Here is a 21,264-nt window from a genome sequence, read left to right as displayed (position 1 = left end):
AGCTCTTTAGTAAACAGAAAAGTCACATCCGTGTGAAGTGAGGAGCGCTCTTATCATCGTACATCACCATGACGTAAAATAGACACTATTTGCTCTGACACTATGACGTAAAATTCTCCATTCATTGTCAATGGCCATTTAATGTTTGTGTAGGACAAAGTTTGCGGACAGACACCAAAAGCTGGATATAGGAGGGGGCCGAGGGGCTAGCGCCCCTCAAAAATACACTTTAATTTCAGGATATCCAATTTCATCCAAGACAGACCTCCTGCAGGATATTGCATGGAAGTGAAGAATCAGGAAGGAAAACATTGGTAACTGGAACAATATGATATATGAAGGGGAGATGGGGACCCCTGTTACTGAAAAAGCATTATACAGTACAGTATATAGCAATGATTATCAGAATATAGGGCTTCGGTTCAAACAAACAAAAAACAGTACTTGAATGTTTTTTTTGGTCATGACGCACACTTCACTTCATGACCATATAGGTGAGAGTAGGAACGAAGATTGCTCGGTAGACAGTGAGCTTGACAGAGACAGAGTTTGCAGGTTATATTTCACATGAAAGCACAACTCAATACAAAGGCTGTTACTATGGACAACACAACTGATAAAGCATTACACTGTTTAGAACAGCTATAGGGTCCACCATTTTCAATTCACAAGAACATTTAGAGACGTACAAATATACACTTCTATATAAAAAACAGGAAATCATGTAAGGAGGTAAAAAGGGAAAAGAAACATATACAGTAAGGGGGAAAGGGGGTACAGCAGTACAACAACAGTGCGGTACAGCGACTGCAATACCGCCCCTGCCGCGGCCTGCTCCGATTCTCCGGCTGATCTCCTGCTCTGTCCTCCCCTGACTCGTGAACAAGACCCCCAGATACTTAAACTCCTTCACCTGGGGTAATGTCAATGATTGATTGAAATCAATCACACGGAAATTTAAATTGCATAAGCTATAGAGAGACATATATTTCCTATATATCCACATATATGAACCTGAATATGGCATTAACATGCAGCATAGCATATATTCGGCATATACTTCATAATTGGCATAATATGTTAATATATTTAAAATAAAACCTTGTGGTGTGGCTCGCACACCACAATTTGGGAACCACATTTGGGAACCACAGTCCTAGTCGGGAGCCAGTCACCCAAAATTTGAGACGACCCATGTGATGTCATGCCGTACTTTTTATTTGTGTTTCTTCTATTAATTTGGTCATTAAGGTCCACAGAATAAGAGGCCTGCTCTGCCGGAAACATTGCTGAAAAAAGTTATGGCCATTTTTGTATACACACCATAGACAACCAATATGGCAAAATGTTCTAAATTTCATTATACTTTAAGTAGCCTGTGGCGTGTCAAATTAGGGGGTTTTCATGATTCTGAATCCATTCCAAGCATTAGTTTTGCACGAAAAACCATCCTTGGGCTAAATTCGGCCATAGCCACTTGCTGACCTCATCACATTTGTGATGACGGCTACTGAGATTAGACATTATTCTGATAATATTCCCTGACTAGCTAGCATTCTCACAGAATATCCTAGTATTTGCACTCTGGGGTTGTGGAGATGAACCATTTTTGTACCACCCCCTCTCGCCTTTGCTTTGTTCAGGTGTTGAGGTGTGACCTACTTACCTAAAATATACAGAGAGTGAACCGTGGGGTTCCTGACGCCATGGCCGTGTACTGCCATGGCGTTCTATGTTGTCTTCAGCAGAAGGTGTGAACTGTGAAGTCAATCCATGAAGACTGAGTCGGGCCCACAATGTATATCATAGTACCTAGCACTTTGCTCACTTTGCTCTTGGCACTTTATGATGCTTCACTTTGTACTGTACTTGGTTGGCTATACTCATTTTTGTCTTATCCTTTTTATCACACAGATGTGCCCAACTGCCAATGTTGTCCTATGCTACAGTATGTTCTACAGTATGTCACATGTCTGTTGCTGTGTTGTACTGGTTTTACGTTTCAAACCTCTACGATCTGCTGTAAACCAAATTGTTTTTAAGGCAGACAGGACAAAAAGCTTTGTATTGGATTAGTATGTAGCTCAGCCACTCAGTCAAATGCTCTTTGAAAAGTTGACTGAAGCCAGCAGTATTTATGACACTATGTGGAGTGATCAGCTGTTCACATAGGCTACAAACATTACAGCACTTGAACTCTCTCCCCACCTGCATCCAGGATTGGACAACATTGGACGTTCAAAGGTTCTGTTGTCGCAAACCTTGTCCTCATTCTGTTGTTAAGCCCCAAAAACGTTGCGTGTGACGATGCTGAGTCAGTTAGCTCCTTGACCTAACTTAACGTCACAAAAGTATAACTTTACCTAAAGCTAACCCTAAACCTAACCTGAACTCTAAACCTAAGCATACATCTAAACGTTAGGTTTATGGTTAATGGTACGCAGCATAGCTAAATGTAACATGTTTTTTTGGGGGTCCAGAAACAATGTTAAACTCTGCAGGAGAGAACGTCCAGTGTTTGGGGCGTGGAGTGGTCAGGTGGAGTTGGTGTGTTTATAAATACTGCTGGCTTCAGTCACCTTTTGACCGAGTGACTGAGCTAGATAATTATTCAATAGTCAAAGCTGATCCTCCTGTGCAAGGTAATATTCTACATGTGCAAGGTAGAATTCATTTATTTTTTTATTCAGGTTTTAGTCACAGAGTATGTCAATACAATAATTATAACTTATACAATGATTGGGGTGGTTATATTTGGCCTCCCTGCTCTTCTATTGAGATTGTGTCAAAGGTCATGTCATGTCAAAGGTCATGACAAAGGTCATGTCAAAGGTCATGTCTCACCAGATTTGGTAAACATTTCAGTCACTTGCAAATCCGTGGTAGAAGAGGAAAGTATTGTGAAGCTTTGACAAAAATACCCCTGGGTGTTGCCTTTTGCATTTTTTCATTCCCAGTTGTAGGCGTACTTTTTGGAACTTTTTCCAGTAAACCTTTGTGAAGATCTGGGGGTCAGCCATGTTTAGAGTGTGGAGCAGCAGTGGGGAACGTATCATGGCGGCCCCCTACGGTCGCGGCCCACCGGGAATATGCCCAGTACGTCCTATGGCCAGTCCAGCCCTGGGTCAATGGCATTTTCGATTTGTAGGTGGCACACTTGAATATGATTCAAGGTGGGACATCATCATTGATGATCATCATTTTTTTATATGAATTTAAAATGTGGGTCAATGTATTGTCTACTTGTGTTGTGTCAACTGTTTCGTTATCAAATAAAATAACGGTATAGTGGGTCGCACACACCAAGACTGCAGTTCAAAAAAAACATTTCATTTTTGAACAGGGACAAACGTTTCGGCTATCCAGCCTTCATCAGTGAAGAGTAATTAACTGTTTCGTTATCAACATCAACATGACTGACTTTTTGGGGACCATGCATAAACATCTGTTTATGTATGGTAATTGGTAAGTAGCCTATGCCGGAAGGACAGCCAATGAGATGTGAGGAAGCTTTTTTTTCTCTAAATAGGATGATAAAGGTTTCTCCACTCTCTGCAGGCTGGATGGGTGAGCATAACATATCACAGTCCAGTAGATCAGGGGTTCTCAACGTTTTTGGCCGGGGACCCCCGAAAATGCTTTGGCAACGTCTCGGGACCCCCGCCCCGCCCCCTCCCGACCCCCAATATAAATTGACTGCTACAATAACCTTAAACCATTTTGGGCGGGAACCCCTTTTGGTGTTTTAAGCATTGTTATAATTGAGCTATTGAAAAATAGCAGATCTGAACTTGTAGGTCTGCTATTTTTGAAAAATCGTGAAAATATATATATATATATTTTTTTGAAAATATTTTGGGGACCCCCCAAAATAATTTGGCGACCCCCTGAGGGGTCGCGACCCACGGGTTGAGAACCCCTGCAGTAGATGGCAGTAGGCTAGTGCAACGCTCCCCTGCGTCTTGTCATTTACTTAGCCATCATCACAAATGTGATGAAGTCAGCCGTTTTTAGCCCAAGGATTGTTTTTCGGTGCAAAACTAATGCTTTGAGAATGGATTCAGAATCCCCCTAGTTTGGCACGTCACATGCATGCTACTTAAAGCACTTTGTAGCACGGTGGTGTTGCATGGCCAACATAACAGTAGATCTACAAGCCCACATTGCGTCACGTCCATGACGCGCCGTGGGCTTATATAGGCCTATCTGCTATGACACCATCATTATGACGAAGTGTAAATCAGACGCTCTCTGCCTTTGAATGGAATGGATCAATCTATTTGAACAATTTGAGGTGGAGATCGGCTCACATGGCTCAGTTTCGAGGACTTAGCAAAAATGCATAATAATAAGAAAAAAATGTCCAATAGAAAGAAGACAGAGGAGAAAGACAACATTAATATCTGAGTATATTATGTATGTGATTTTACACCGTCTTTGCTTTAGTGATTTTTGTTTGCACCACTGGGTTACGTCAAGCATGAATACTGGACTTTCTTAGCATCTTTTGCATCCACCCGCAGAGTATCCACGTTTTTCCCCGTCAAGGTACTGGGGCTCCTTGTGTGTGTGTGCTTTGCTTCCTTTAGGCCGTGTTGCCCCCCACCGCTCCCCCCCTTTTCCCTCACTGTATATGTTTTTTTTCCCTTTTTACCTCCATTATGAATGAATTCCTGTTCTGTTCTTTGTCTATATAGAAGTGTCTATTTGTACGTCTCTAAATGTTTTGATGAATTGAACATGGTGGACCCTGTTGGGCTTGATTCTAAAGTGTATAGTAGTTGCTTATTTGGGCTTGCTTCCACATTTCTTCACATCAAGGAACCCCCCATTAATATGTAGGCTAATTGTCCACAGACATCCATCTGAACATATTTTGTGCCTTTTTTAATTAAAATGTTTTAAAAATATTCAAAATATTTCGATTTATTCTCAATGTGTTTTTAAATAATGGATGTACAACCTCACAATGTGTGGCTGTGAGCTTGTAGATCAGCTATTTTCATTTGTGCTTGTTTTCATAGACCTGGCCACTTGTTTCTCTTGCAAAACTGGCAACACAGCAAGAGAAAGTAGGAACTTATGCACACACAAAGGCAATGCACTATGGGTGTAAGAAAACGTGAATAGAAACGTCCGTAAATTGTCTTGATGGTCTACAGTAACATGATTAGATATTCTTCATTCCACAAAAATGAATAGACTTAAATGTACTGTCATCTTTCTTCTTCTTTTTGGCCCAGTATGTCCCTGGTTACTACGTTGCTTATTACTAATCTAAAATGCAACCTGTGTGTGCCTATTATGCTCAAAAGGAGTAATTAATTAATTCATGAATACTTACTTTTGCCTTCACTCATCTCCAATGAGTAAGAAATTGACATGCACTGCCCAATTTAGCAGCTTAACAGTGTGAATGCAGAGATTGTGGCCCACATTATGTTATTTTATTTGTTGTAAGGAAGCTATAGTTATTAAAAAAAATAAAAAGGCTTAATGTGAAGGAAAAAAATATATACTGCACGTTTTACACTGTTAGTTTACACAGTTTGATCATTATTATAAATAATGAAGCCTTAACATGACATGAGTCGTGTCAAGCAAGCTGTCACAGGAGGGTCTCTGGGGCACTGGGCAACTGATATAATCAGAAACCACAACTAGTCTGCCCTGCATTGCAGCTCAAATTACTGGTTATAAAAGTAAAATGAACAGCTGCTTGTGTTGCTGTTATTTGTTATAAATATTAAGTAGCCTAGGCTATCACATTTGCTTGATTGCCTGCAGACAGTTTGTGATCGATCAAAATTAAATTAGAAAATTGTGAAATCATGACACGAGAGAGAGAGAGAGGTGTCGTCGGTCCATGCGTGACTAATTTGAAATAAAACCTTTTTTATGTCCACACAGTCCTATATGACATGACACAGCCTACCTTTTCACTTCACTTGAGTGACTAGTCGTTTTGTTTGTGAGCGGAGCTGCACGAAACTAGCCTACATGTGTTCAGTTTGTTTTTGTTTGGTTCCATTGTGTGTATAATTCGACTGCGTTGCGTGGTGGTGCGGCCGATCTACAAGCTCACAACGGGTCGCGCTGCGACGCGTTGTGAGCTTGTAGATCTGCTCTAATTCTGCAGTGCAAGCCTGCACGGCAGAGGGGAGACAACAGGGGGCCCCACGACGGGACGGTCGGGCGTCGCTTAACGGGAGGATGAAGTGACGCCGGTTGGGAGGAGGAGGCGACGCGCGGCCGTCGGAGGCCCCCAAGGGGGCAGTGGTGGCAGCGGTGGCCGAACGGATAGCGGCGCGGTCTAGATACCGGAAGGTTCCCAGTTCGAATCAGCCGTCCGACACGTTAAAATTACCACCGCTGAAATGCCCTTGAACAAGGCATCAACCACTACGATGAAATGTGTTCTATGAGCAGGGCCTGGCTGGAAACAAGTTCTTGAGCTTAGCCCAGATACCCTGGGTAAATATAGATTTCATTTCATTTCATTTCATTTCATTTCATTTCATTTCATTTCATTTCAGGTACTCCAACGTTGAAGCACTGGGCCCTAGTGGTAAGAGGAGGGACTACAGGCGGACCCGTGGATTCATGACCGGGAAACCCGTGCAGCTGGGCTTTAACATTGAGCGCTCGGTTGCACTTCCGCATTTGACCACCAAAATTTGGTGGTCACTCAAATGCAGAAGTAGACGTTTTGAGACGGTCCTTCCGGGTGCTTCAAAACGCCACTGAGCAACTTCCACTGACATGAATAGCGGAGGGGGCAGAGCTTCGCGCCAGATCAGTCTCTATGCTTTTATATACTCTGGGGGGCCCCCCGGCCCCAAACCGACCGCAGCTTACTAATAGCCTAGGTGAAAAATCAACTGCGACGGAACGGGCTGCGATATTAGACATTTTTCAGAGAGAACTCTCGGGGCCTCTAGCCGTCGTGCATAGCGCTAATAACCGCCCCTGCCTATTTTAGCTCCGACTCTGAAATGGAAAGTGTTTATTTATTTTCTTAAAAAAAAAGAAAAAACGCTGCCTACCCAGCTAACATGTCCAAGTGGGCCCCATATGGGGTGCATGTGTGCGTATGGGTACCAAGTGGGCATGGGCTAGAACTGGGCAATTATACTGGGTTCCAGGTAGGTTCTATGTGGGCTAAGTGGGCATGGGCTTGAACTGGGCAAATATTGTGGGTTCGATATGGGTTACAGATGGGCCAAGTGGGCGTGGGTTAGAACTGGTCACCCATGTATGGGTCCCTTGTGGGTTATATATGGGCTAAGTGGGCATGGGTTAGAACTGGGCTCCCATGTCTGGGTCCTATATAGGTTACGTATGGGCTAAGTGGGCATGGGTTAGAACTGGTCACCCATCTATGGGTCCCTTGTGGGTTATATATGGGCTAAGTGGGCGTGGGTTAGAACTGGTCACGCATGTCTGGGTCCTATATAGGTTATGTATGGGCTAAGTGGGCATGGGTTAGAACTGGGCACGCATGTCTGTGTCCCATATGGGTTATATATGGGCTAAGTGGGCATGGGTTAGAACTGGTCACCCATCTATGGGTCCCTTGTGGGTTATATATGGGCTAAGTGGGCGTGGGTTGGACTGGTCATGCATGTATGGGTCCCTTTTGGGTTATATATGGGCTAAGTGGGCATGGGTTAGAACTGGTCATGGATGTATGGGTCCCTTGTGGGTTATATATGGGCTAAGTGGGCATGGTTTAGAACTGGTCACGCATGTCTGGGTCCTATATAGGTTATGTATGGGCTAAGTGGGCATGGGTTAGAACTGGGCACGCATGTCTGTGTCCCATATGGGTTACGTATGGGCTAAGTTGGCATGGGTTAGAACTGGTCACCCATCTATGGGTCCCTTGTGGGTTATATATGGGCTAAGTGGGCATGGGTTAGAACTGGGCTCCCATGTCTGGGTCCTATATAGGTTACGTATGGGCTAAGTGGGCATGGGTTAGAACTGGTCACCCATCTATGGGTCCCTTGTGGGTTATATATGGGCTAAGTGGGCGTGGGTTGGAACTGGTCACGCATGTCTGGGTCCTATATAGGTTATGTATGGGCTAAGTGGGCATGGGTTAGAACTGGGCACACATGTCTGTGTCCCATATGGGTTATATATGGGCTAAGTGGGCATGGGTTAGAACTGGTCACCCATCTATGGGTCCCTTGTGGGTTATATATGGGCTAAGTGGGCGTGGGTTGGACTGGTCATGCATGTATGGGTCCCTTTTGGGTTATATATGGGCTAAGTGGGCATGGGTTAGAACTGGTCATGGATGTATGGGTCCCTTGTGGGTTATATATGGGCTAAGTGGGCATGGTTTAGAACTGGTCACGCATGTCTGGGTCCTATATAGGTTATGTATGGGCTAAGTGGGCATGGGTTAGAACTGGGCACGCATGTCTGTGTCCCATATGGGTTACGTATGGGCTAAGTTGGCATGGGTTAGAACTGGTCACCCATCTATGGGTCCCTTGTGGGTTATATATGGGCTAAGTGGGCGTGGGTTAGAACTGGTCATGCATTTATGGGTCCCTTGTGGGTTATATATGGGCTAAGTGGGCATGGGTTAGAACTGGTCATGCATGTATGGGTCCCTTGTGGGTTATATATGGGCTAAGTGGGCATGGTTTAGAACTGGTCACGCATGCCTGGGTCCTATATAGGTTATGTATGGGCTAAGTGGGCATGGGTTAGTACTGGGCACACATGTCTATGTCCCATATGGGTTACGTATGGGCTAAGTGGGCATGGGTTTGAACTGGTCACCCATCTGTTGGTCCCTTGTGGGTTATATATGGGCTAAGTGAGCGTGGGTTAGAACTGGTCATGCATGTATGGGTCCCTTGTGGGTTATATATGGGCTAAGTGGGCATGGGTTAGAACTGGTCATGCTTGTCTGGGTCCTATATAGGTTATGTATGGGCTAAGTGGGCATGGGTTAGAACTGGGCACGCATGTCTGTGTCCCATATGGGTTACTTATGGGCTAAGTGGGCATGGGTTAGAACTGGTCACGCATGTCTGGGTCCCTTGTGGGTTATATATGGGCCAAGTGGGCATGGGTTAGAACTGGTCACCCATGTCTGGGTCCTATATAGGTTATGTATGGGCTAAGTGGGCATGGGTTAGAACTGGTCATGCATGTATGGGTCCCTTGTGGGTTATATATGGGCTAAGTGGGCATGGTTTAGAACTGGTCACGCATGCCTGGGTCCTATATAGGTTATGTATGGGCTAAGTGGGCATGGGTTAGAACTGGGCACGCATGTCTATGTCCCATATGGGTTACGTATGGGCTAAGTGGGCATGGGTTTGAACTGGTCACCCATCTGTTGGTCCCTTGTGGGTTATATATGGGCTAAGTGAGCGTGGGTTAGAACTGGTCATGCATGTATGGGTCCCTTGTGGGTTATATATGGGCTAAGTGGGCATGGGTTAGAACTGGTCATGCTTGTCTGGGTCCTATATAGGTTATGTATGGGCTAAGTGGGCATGGGTTAGAACTGGGCACGCATGTCTGTGTCCCATATGGGTTACTTATGGGCTAAGTGGGCATAGGTTAGAACTGGTCACGCATGTCTGGGTCCCTTGTGGGTTATATATGGGCCAAGTGGGCATGGGTTAGAACTGGTCACCCATGTCTGGGTCCTATATAGGTTATGTATGGGCTAAGTGGGCATGGGTTAGAACTGGGCACGCATGTCTGTGTCCCATATGGGTTACGTATGGGCTAAGTGGGCATGGGTTAGAACTGGTCACCCATCTATGGGTCCCTTGTGGGTTATATATGGGCTAAGTGGGCGTGGGTTAGAACTGGTCATGCATGTATGGGTCCCTTGTGGGTTATATATGGGCTAAGTGGGCATGGGTTAGAACTGGTCACACATCTATGGGTCCCTTGTGGGTTATATATGGGCTAAGTGGGCGTGGGTTAGAACTGGTCATGCATGTATGGGTCCCTTGTGGGTTATATATGGGCTAAGTGGGCATGGGTTAGAACTGGTCATGCATGTATGGGTCCCTTGTGGGTTATATATGGGCTAAGTGGGCATGGGTTAGAACTGGTCATGCATGTATGGGTCCCTTGTGGGTTATATATGGGCTAAGTGGGCATGGTTTAGAACTGGTCACGCATGTCTGGGTCCTATATAGGTTATGTATGGGCTAAGTGGGCATGGGTTAGAACTGGGCACGCATGTCTGTGTCCCATATGGGTTACGTAAAAGTGTCACAAATGCACCCAGAAACGATATATTTCCAATGTTTTAAAATAATCAATGGGTATGTATCCCCACTTACTTTTTCGACCCGATTTCAACGGTGGTGGTCTCATCTCTCTACGATGTTAGGAAGTGGGTGTAAACGCCTCCTATCGGTCCCTAGCCCTCGAAACATGTCTGGAAAAAAGTGAGACCATTTTCGGACTCAGCACGACGAGCTGAACACGCTGATATGCGTTTCCCAGCACACGGAATTACGGTTCTCTTAATTGGCTAGTTAATTGGTTAGTTTTCGACGCGTGATAGCTCGGTAACGATAGGTCCGCCAGCCAAGTAATTTACATGGGCGCGTACAGCACTCCGAGATCTACGCTCCGATTGGTCCGCCATTCTTGTGCGACACCCGTAGCAAGAGTTCTCCAACTCTGACCTGTCATCCACAAGCGTTATAGACATGATAAACCTTAGAGTGTATTGAATGGTGAAATGCTAACCCTAATTTTGAGAACCACACGTCCGTGAGCGGGGAGACACATATTGGCGCGATTGTCGCATCGATAGCTAAGCGTGGATGTAAGGCACGCCCATTTTCGACCCTTGTGGGCGGAGCTATCGCGCGTCAAAGTCTAACCCTAGTTTTCTGAACCGCATGACCGTGTGCGAGGAAACGCATATCTGCGTGTGCGCATCATCGAGCCCTACGTGTGGATGTGAGCCACGCCCCTGTGCGACCTTTGTGGGCGGAGTTAACCACTCTTAATTAGGTGTGCTATGGACTTTATCCCTATTTTTAAAAAAGACCACTTGGCCGGACTTACCTTTCCACGCTGAATCCAACGGTACCATCCCCGTTCCTGTGCGACGTCGGGAAAGTTCCGAAAGGTGGCGCCAAATTTCCCAAAAAACATAATCCTATATAGGACCCATAGGGAAAGTACTGGGTCCTATATAGGACCCAGACATGAGTGACCAGTTCTAACCCATGCCCACTTAGCCCATACATAACCTATATAGGACCCAGACATGAGTGACCAGTTCTAACCCATGCCCACTTAGCCCATACATAACCTATATAGGACCCAGACATGAGTGACCAGTTCTAACCCATGCCCACTTAGCCCATACATAACCTATATAGGACACAGACATGAGTGACCAGTTCTAACCCATGCCCACTTAGCCCATACATAACCTATATAGGACCCAGACATGAGTGACCAGTTCTAACCCATGCCCACTTAGCCCATACATAACCTATATAGGACCCAGACATGAGTGACCAGTTCTAACCCATGCCCACTTAGCCCATACATAACCTATATAGGACCCAGACATGAGTGACCAGTTCTAACCCATGCCCACTTAGCCCATACATAACCTATATAGGACCCAGACATGAGTGACCAGTTCTAACCCATGCCCACTTAGCCCATACATAACCTATATAGGAACCAGACATGAGTGACCAGTTCTAACCCATGCCCACTTAGCCCATACATAACCCATACAGGACCCATACAAGGTTGACCAGTTTTGCCTTGCCAAAAATAACTGAACGTATAAAGGTTTATGGACGAACAGTCGGACGGACGGACAAAGAGAGAGAGAGTACCGGCCATTGTAGGCCTATAACATTGTGTTGCAGATGGAAGCTTTTCATTGATTTAATGAGCTTGTAGATCTGCTATTCTGGGCAAAATGGGCGGATATTTCCCTAGGGAGAGAATTATGTATAAAATGATTATCTGAAGTAGGCAGCACATGCACAGACGTCAACTAGTGAATAGCAGTTAGGCGTGCACATGTTGTGTGTGGGACTATAATGCCTATGTCCAGCGATGTGCTGTGGATATTTCAAGTAGTGGGGCTATGCCGCGCACACATGCACACTCACGAGCGATCACCAATTGAAATAACCTCTTAAATGTAGACATAATATACCCAGAATATACTGTATATCAACTGTAATGGGCAAACTTTAGTGTTAGTGTTTTAGTGTTTAATTATTCATTTACCTTGCAAACGTCATATCTGAAATTGAATTAGTTTATCATCGTAAATCCATCAGCCACCTACAGTACAGTCGACTCGACACAATGGACCTGGCCATCACCATTGATATGCATCCAAGGCCGGTCATTCCTATTGTTTCAAGCTGTGACACAGGTGCGAAAACTGGCTGTGCAGGCTTGTGGGAAACGTGCGTCTTCAAACTACTAGGGCGGCCTCCAGGGCAGCCCTACGTACGTCATTTCATTGAGTGATGTCGCAACATCGAGCAGAAAAAGAAGTGTGCATGTTTTAGGGAGAGAGAGAGAGAGAGAGAGAGAGAGAGGAGAGAGAGACACACAGACAGACAGACACACAGACAGACACAGACACAGACACAGACACACAGACAGACACAGACAGACAAACGGGTGGGTGGGGGAGGGACGGAGAGAGAGAAACAGAGAGAGAGAGAGAGAGTGATCCCATACTAATTTGAGGAGGGTTGGATTGTGTCTGTGGATACCTGCGTCTGATAAACCTGTCAACCAATTAGTTGGACAAAATGGTGCATTTATATAGGACTTTTATCCAAAGCGCTTTACATAGATTGTGCATTACATTCATTCACCCTTGCACACACCAATGGCAGAGGAAACCATGCAAGTCACCAACCTGCACTTCAGGAGCAGTTTAACTGCCCTATTAGGGGTTCAGCCGCGTATTGGTCAAGGACACCTCGACACTAACTCTGGGGGAGCCTGGTATCGAACTGGGAACCTCACGGTTCCATCCGGCTGTTCTACCGGCCACTCTACCCCTGAGCCAGAACCACTGCCGCGTCCTCAACAGGAGGATGCACAGACAGGGAGGCACACCTCTCTGTCTGTGCATCTGACTGATCCAAGTTCCTTCAAACACCAGGCTATAATCGAGTCTTCACCATTTTTCAGGCCAAGGACCCCTTAGCTGAGAGATGGAGACGAAGGACCCCCACTACACATTGTATACAATTTAACAAAATATGTTAAATTGATTTCATTGTGAGCTTGTAGATCTGATATTTTGGGGCGAGTTGGATTGGACGTTTCCCCTATAATAGGCCTAGTGATAGGGTTCAAGTGGTCTCCCTATCGAAGACCAATCACCCACCCGCACGCACGCATGCATGCACGCACGCACGCACAAACACAGAACAATGTCATGTAAAAACAAAGTCTTGACACATGACCCCTGCATTGGCACCCAAACTATATTACCCTAGAAAAGAATATGAGCCAGGACACGTTTTGTTGTCTTTACAACTGTCTGTCATACTGTAAACAGGCCTGTCAGGCATTGATTGATTGATTGATTGATTGAAACATTTATTAACAGTTTGCAGAATTACAGTACATTTCAAGCACAAACTCAATACAAAGGCTGTTAACTGTGAGTGGACAACCCAATTAAGCATTACACTTGTTTCCAATAGGGTCCACCATGTTCAATTCATCAAAAACATTTAGAGACGTACAAATAGACACTTCTATATAGACAAAGGACAGAACAGGAATTCATCATAATAAGCTTAAGCATAAGCTTACAAAATGTAAGCTTGTAGATCAGCTCTTTGGCAAAGGTTAAGAATTGAGGGAATTTAGTCGTTAAATATCTGAAAATACACATTAACATGAAAACATGTATTTATACAAGTGTATATGAAGCTATGAAATCTATGGAAATGTTTATTTTATTCTGCAACACAATTTTATGTATGTTATAGAGGTCCCTGCTTCATCTCTCTGAAGGGGTTATTGGCCTGACAAACGTTGAAGACTCTAGCTGCAGGCTACACCTCTATGGCTATCTCAATGTATAATAATTACTTTTTTTTATAATGTTCCAGCATTAATTAAATGAATAGCACTCAAATAAACTACAGATCGTCCCAGAATGCATTGCATTTCCGTTTGAAACGCGAATGCGATTGGTTGTCCTGGGTCACGTGCTTCACTGACTCAGGAAATGACGTGGTGAGTTTCAAATAGTCAGACAGGCGCGGAGAGAGCTGTTTGAAAACTAACCTGCGTAACCGTTCCATCCGCTACAGAAAGAGATTCACATTAAATTAACAGACATAAAGTCATCAAAGGCAGTTGAACAAGGAAATAAGAAATTCCCGATCTATTTGTGTGATGGAATCTGCAACAACATGGAGCCGTTTGGAACACAAAGTCACAAGATTAGGGGGAGGCATACTATGGTCCGACGGAGCATTGGTTCGACATGCGTCCGCAAGCACGGGAGCAGACATGACAATACAGCTACAGGCCAGGTAAGAGCATGCTTCCTATTTTTTCGACCAGTAAATCTACATTTAACTTCTGTTATCTGCTGTGCATTTTGCTTCAATAACTAAAATAAGAGTCAGCTGCGGGCTTTATTATTACAAATAACAAGGAAGGCAACAACAATGAACATCTGACGTTTTGTGGGTTTCAAATTATTGCTTTTGGTGCTGCATGGTACAGACACAAACGCTGTTGGAAGTGGCTATGCTTGGGTAAAAGTGTGTCGACGGTCCCGCGACGAGAGAGCGAGATTCTAGCAAGAGGCTAGAGCATTACAGGTCTGTTTAAGTCAGTGGTTCTCAAAGTGGGGTCCTTGACTGTATTTTGAGAGCTCCAGGGGGTCCCCAGCTAAATGATTGATAGTACAGGAGTCAGGAACCACCAAATGGACCCTTAATAATAATAATACCGGTAGTAAAACGTTTGAAAACAGTGTGGTCGTTAAGCAGCTCAACCCTGAAACACAGCACAAGAATAACTGATTCACCTTGTTTTTACTACATTTATCTTTTATATTATTGACTCATCTTTTAACATGGAACAACATGACGATTTCTTTCATATCTGCTTGTTGGTTATAAATTATCCTAAACAACCAGTAGTTAATACTAGCAGCAGTAACAATATTGTAAATTGGGAGATAGCTCTCTTGGCTACGTGACTTGTTGCCTGCCTGCTCTGCTGAGTTGGAGATCAGAGAGAGAGAGAGAGCATATATTTACAGGTCTGTCAGTGGTTCTAAAAGTGGGGAAGTGGGGGGTCCTTGACTGTAACTGACATGTAAGGGTCCATTTGTACTGATTGTACAAATGGACCCTTACATGTCTGTAACTCTGAGTGTACAAATTTGTCAGCGTTAAATTAACATTGATTTGACTATTTTTGAGTGGTGCAACCACTCCTATATAGACAGCTATGTGTGTCCCTGGGTCTGTCCCTGGCTGGCTGGCTGGCTGGGTCTGTCCGAGCAAGAAAGTAGCTTTTGGTTGGTTTTCACAACTGTTGCGCAGCATAACACATACACATATTAACTGTATATATGATGATTTGGGGTGATACAGTACAGTACAGTGACAGTACAGTAGAGGGACCCCCACACCGTAAGTCTGTCATTTTTCAACCATTCCGGACGTGGGGCGGCTGACCCCCTGGCCCCGTTCCTGTGGGTCTGGACCTTCCGGGGACCCCCACACAGAGTTGCACCACTCACTTCACACGGGTGTGATTTTACAATATAAATTGTGGTCCCAGAGATAGAATTGCCATGGGGGTCCGTAGCCTAATGCATGTCAAACTGTGGGTCCTTGAAATAGAAAATGTTTGAAAAAAAGAGAGAAAATCTTCTCTTATGGGGGTCCCTGGCATATCTTTTCAAATGTTGGTCTGCGGCTAATAAGTGTCAATTTGGGGGTCCTTGACATGAACAAGTTTGTTGAGAACCACTTGTTTAAGTTTTAGGTTTGTAAGGTGTGCCTGTGCATGTGTCTGTGTATGTGCACCTGATTTGTTTTTGTTGACACCACACCAGTCACAAGGAGGTCTTGATTTTAGAAGTACGGTAGGCTGGGGGGGGGGGGGGCTTTTATGTGCCTGTCTGTGTTTCTTTTGGGTAATTCTTCTCTTCGTCTATTTGTTTAAGTAAATTGGAAATTAAGATGTCCAGTGATCCAGTGATCCAGTCCACAAATTACTAGCTGTGTTCTGTGTCCATGTCTGGACATAACAAGAAGTTCTTTTTCATGGTGCATAAGGTAAAATTGAGTGTTTAAAATGTAAATTTCTACATGAGACCACACTACAAAATGTCTTAAATCCTGCCAGTTTTTTGAAAACCCTATCAGTGGTGCTTGAATGTTTTCATGTCCCTGTGGACCCCCAGCTGAAAATATTTTGTTTCAGGGACCGACCAGAAGCAAATATTTGAGTTAAAATCGTTTGCTGTGAAAGAATATATATTCAAAGATTTGCATTTAGTTCCAAAAATAGCAAATCATTTATAGAGCCACAGTTTATTTGAGCTGAGTGACAACGTGTCGGTCTAAACGACCTGAGATACTTGATGAAAGTAATTTAGACCGAAACGTTGTCACTCAGCTTTCCTCTCATTAGCTAAAGTATAAAATAATTGTTAATGTGGTTAAACGCTAAAGTGACAGATGCATTCCAGGTCTTAATGGGTTAACCCATTTTGGACTTAGGCCGATTCTAAAAAAAATCCTTCTAAATCATGACCTAAGTTTTCTGAAAAACTTAATATTTATATAGCGGCATCATTTGTTTGTAATTCTTTAATACTGTACATAGTGTACAGAAACCCAAAAGGGGTTCCTGACCAGAAGGGTAGGGTTACAAAAAGGGGTTCCCGCCTAGAATTAGTTAATGATGTAATTTTGCAAAACATGTGATGTACACTAGTAAAAGCATGCCACAGCATACAGCTGCTATATAACTGGTGGAATAGGGTGTGTGACAAATCTGTAAATAGGCCACTGTTAGCATTTCACATAGGTTTTTAATATTGCCATCATGCACCCAACTTGTTACTTTTGACAAGGCTCCAGAACTGTTTTTATTCCACATTGAAAACAAGTTTCCCACCAGTAGCTTTTAAGCTTTTACAAGGTGTAATACAACACATGTGTGAGTAAGTAGGCAATGAGAGGCTATATGATAGGCGTATGATAGCCCTATGCCATTCAAAGGTTCGGCATAATATTGCTTTAACTTTAATGTCTCTTTCCCCTGTTTTTGTGCTCTTTTCTTTTGAAGACACATGCGATGTCAGAAGCAGAGACTCCATCTGATGTACAGACTGATGTTGAAACGACAGAGGAGGTAAAATGGCTGTTTTAGGGCAATGGTTCTAATAATATTTTGTGGCAATATAGGGCCGTGGGGGTCCTCGCACCCCACTTTGAGAACCCCTGCATTAGAATACGGACCACCATAACAGAGTGTACAGTTATGGTGGTCAAACAAAATGGATTTGGTTCTCAGAGTTGCAGCAACATTAGGGTCCATTTGGTTCGCAATTATCCATAATTTATCTGGAGACCCCTGGAATCCCCTCAAGGACCCCTGGGGATCCCCAGACCCCACTTTCAAAACCACTGTGTTGAAGTGTTTGCCAAGTACATTGGCACACAACCTGGAATTTCCCTTCTATTATTAGACACATAAGTCCCACCTCGATCTGAGCAAGGAAGTGAGGATTCAATGTGAGTCTGCATGAATCAAGTAGGTTGGACTGACAGGCTGCCACATTCCAATTCCCCACACTCCTGCGCGCTCACTCCTCCTGCATGCATGTCATGTGATCTGTATTTCTCCTGAGCTGTTTGACATTGTGGCCCACACCATGCTACTGCTTAAAGTTAGTTTTTTATGTTTGCTAAAATGTACGTTTTTTTATTGAATGTACTGTAGGCCATCGCAAAGACATGTGACCTACACCTCCCTGTGGAATGAACAGCGTTGGACTGACTACTGTGTCCCAGAGAGTTAGCCGCAAGAAAGTGGACACTGAGTATAACCAGCAGCCCCAGTGTGTCCCCTGGAGGTTCTCATGCAAGTATGTAAACTATGGAATTAGATTTATTTCATTTCTTTAAACATACAGAGAATTTAACATCTTGAAATGTAAAATTATGTGTAGGAACCCTGAGTCACAGTGGAATTGCTGCCCACCTGAAACCCTGATCAGCTGTTGGAACCCTGAATGTGAGCACCTCAAGTGGGACACAGAGACGGAGCCGCCCTACTGGAACCAGTTGTAAGTTGAAATATCGTATTCACTTCAAAATGTACTTGTAGTTTCTAATCACAATCACATAGTTGATAGGATCTTGCCCTTAATTTGATTGCATGCACAGAATGGTTGCTCCACTGTACATTTATCTTGAACTTTCCTCTTGTCATTCTAACTTGAAATGGTGTTTGGCAAAACATTTGATGTTTGATGTACACAAGTAGAAGCATGCCACAGTATTACAGCTGTAACTGCTGAAAAGGGATCACAACAATTCTGAACAGAGGCCACCGTTTGTATTTCACAAATTTGCCACCATAGCTCAAGACATTTAGAATTACTGTTTTTTGGTTTGTTTTTAATTTTCTGTTCAGAAAATAATCCTCAATATGCAGCAAAAATATCTTTACAGACCATAGCTATTCTTGATGTATAATTAATCATGTAATTTATTGTAGCATTTGGCCGTGTGATTAGATTGTAGTACAACTTTCATGATACATTCTTAAGCGTTATTCATAGTCTTTATTGGTGGTGAGGTGACCACCGCAACTACAACATGACGTCACGGAGCCGCGGTGAAGAGCAAACCACCGCTCTCCCCAGCCCTTCTCTCTGTTTTTATTCACCACCGCTCCACGTTATTACAGCTTCGGTGGTCAGCTCACCACCGGAGCGGTGGTCACCTCACCACCGAAAATCCAGACTATGAATAGGCCTTTAATAAGGTGGCCAATCCATTAGTGGCCTCAGTTATATTATTTAAAATATACACGTCTCATAATGTTTCATAATGTCAGAATCAAGCTAGCATTACTAAGTCAGCTTCTTGTTGTTTATTTTTAGGGACACTAAAGAAGAACACAGTGGCAGTCACACAGGACATTCACCAGAAGGAGGGAGAGGAGTGGTCAAAGTGGTTCACAGGAGCTCGTGCTTGAGGTGGGAATAGGGCTGCAAGAGCTCAGAGAGTACACACAGGACAATGGGGCACAGCCCCACTAGAAAAAAACACCATCTGACACAGTCTTGGTTGGTATCACACACGCACGCGTACACACACACACACACACACACACACACACACACACACACACACACACACACACACACACACACACACACACGCGTAAACAACTACCTCCTGATAAGTTGGCTTTTTTGTGTTGGGGTCATTTTAACGTCTACACAGGCTTCTGTGAACACCCCATACAGTTTAAGTTGCTTGATTCAGTATTTCACACACTCACTCATCCCATGGCCTAGGGGGTTGTACAGGTGTCATGGTGGATGCTTGGGCACTCTGGTATCTCCAGTGCTTTCGATCTTCTGTTGTCCATATCAGGGTTTGAAAGCTGCAGCCAGTCCACTCCTTGATGTTGTCCACTCAGGCCTGTCTACCTCTTCTCCACTTTCCCTCCACTGTCCCCTGTACTTTGGTCTTTGACAGGGAGGTATGTCTTGTGACATGACCATGAGAGTAGAGGCTCCTGTTCTCCAGCATGGGTGGTAGCTAAACTGTCTTAACATAATCATTTGTCCGGTCTTCTTATACGATATATGTAGCATTCTTCTGTCACACTTGCTTTCAAACGACTGTATCCTGTGCCCAGCTTTCAGAGCCAATGGAATAGGGTGGAGAGTACAAGTGACTTGTAAAGTCTGACCGTCACTGAGAAGCTGATTTATTATTTGTTTTGTTTCCAAATACTGTATAGTCTAGTCATGGCTGATGTTGCTATCCCAATTCTTGCTTTTATCTTTTGTGGAGCTGCCATCTTCACTCACAAAGGACCCAAGGTATATAAGTCCTTTACTTCCTACAGGCAAGTGGCCTGTTCCTTGGTGATATATGTATGGCTGTAGCTGGTGACCAGGATATTACTTTTCTCTTCATCTCCATGCCATATGCTCTGCCTTGTGTTTTCTCATAAGTTTGATGTCATTGGAGATGGTAGGGTCTTCCTCTGATGGATATGGTGGTGTGATATTCTATGAGTGCTTCCTCCATGATGTTGTTTATAAGAACTGCACTGCTTGGGTATAGTGCTTGAATTACCTGTTGTGGTACAGGTCGTGCTGGTGCTAAAGGTGCTTCTCAATCAGTATTCTGACTTTGAATATCTCCTTTTTGGTCTGAATCAAGATGATCTGCAGCATTACTTTGCTAGCCAGACAGAAAAAACAGTTGTTTCTGTAGTTTTGTCACTGCCCTGCATTCCCTTTCTTGGGGTATTTTATTGGGTACATTGCTTGGTATCTTTTGGTAGATGCGTGTCAATGCTATTATCATGTATTGCCCTCCATGCTCCCAAAGCTCTGCTGGGACATTATCGATAGCAGGCTCTTTACTACCTCCTCTACTTCAGCGTGAAGTATTGGGGCATCCTACCACATGCACTACTGGACTTCATGGCACTAGTATGTTGGGATCTGGTCTTATTGTTAGGAACTATTATTTGTATAGTTCCTAACAATACTCTGTCCATCACTTGGATATTGCTGCTTTCTCGGTTAGTAGAGAGTCATGCTTGTCTTCTATTATTGTGGCTCTATGTTGCTGTGTCCTTCTCGTTTCTTTTGTGTTGTGTAGGCTGCTTTATTGTTGCCCTGTCTTCTCCCTGCATCTATGCTTCCACACGTGGATTATGTGATCCACTTTACTGCCTCCCGGTAGATCTAGGATGTTATCAGTGGCCCATGGTTTGTTTTTCTTCCTGTCCTGCCCTAGTACTTCAGTTGGGGTTCCTCCATATTGTCTGTCAATGTATCTATGTCTTGCAGTAGGCTAAGTGTTGTTTTCAATGAATCTAACATGATTAAAATTGAGTTTAAAGTTACCATAGGTTTACATAGGAAGGAGGAGTGTCTGATAATATGAATATCAAATATTTAAATACTGAATCAAGCAACTTAAAAACTGGGTGCTCACAAGTTAATGA

The 21,264-nt window shown here is 43.9% G+C and overlaps 1 protein-coding gene and 1 long non-coding RNA gene across 3 annotated transcripts in view; one reads left to right on the top strand and one right to left on the bottom strand.

Annotated features, from left to right (window-relative positions):
* LOC306928416 (kelch-like protein 23) overlaps window positions 1–21,264 on the bottom strand; it is a 375,750-nt gene that overhangs the window by 21,465 nt on the left and 333,021 nt on the right. The window lies entirely within an intron of this gene.
* Window positions 14,377–19,233, top strand: LOC306928197. 2 transcript variants are annotated; one of them, XR_013790650.1, is made up of 5 exons: window positions 14,377–14,558; window positions 17,344–17,409; window positions 18,001–18,145; window positions 18,230–18,346; window positions 19,169–19,233. It is a non-coding gene; the product is annotated as an uncharacterized lncRNA (long non-coding RNA). The 2 variants fall into 2 exon arrangements; XR_013790651.1 differs by lacking the exon at window positions 14,377–14,558 and adding an exon at window positions 16,213–16,325.

The sequence above is a fragment of the Electrona antarctica genome, assembly GCF_951216825.1.
Source record: "Electrona antarctica genome assembly, chromosome: 8".
Taxonomy (NCBI): domain Eukaryota; kingdom Metazoa; phylum Chordata; class Actinopteri; order Myctophiformes; family Myctophidae; genus Electrona; species Electrona antarctica.
Note: the sequence above shows the minus strand (reverse complement) of the source record. Positions and strands in the feature narration are given on the sequence as shown.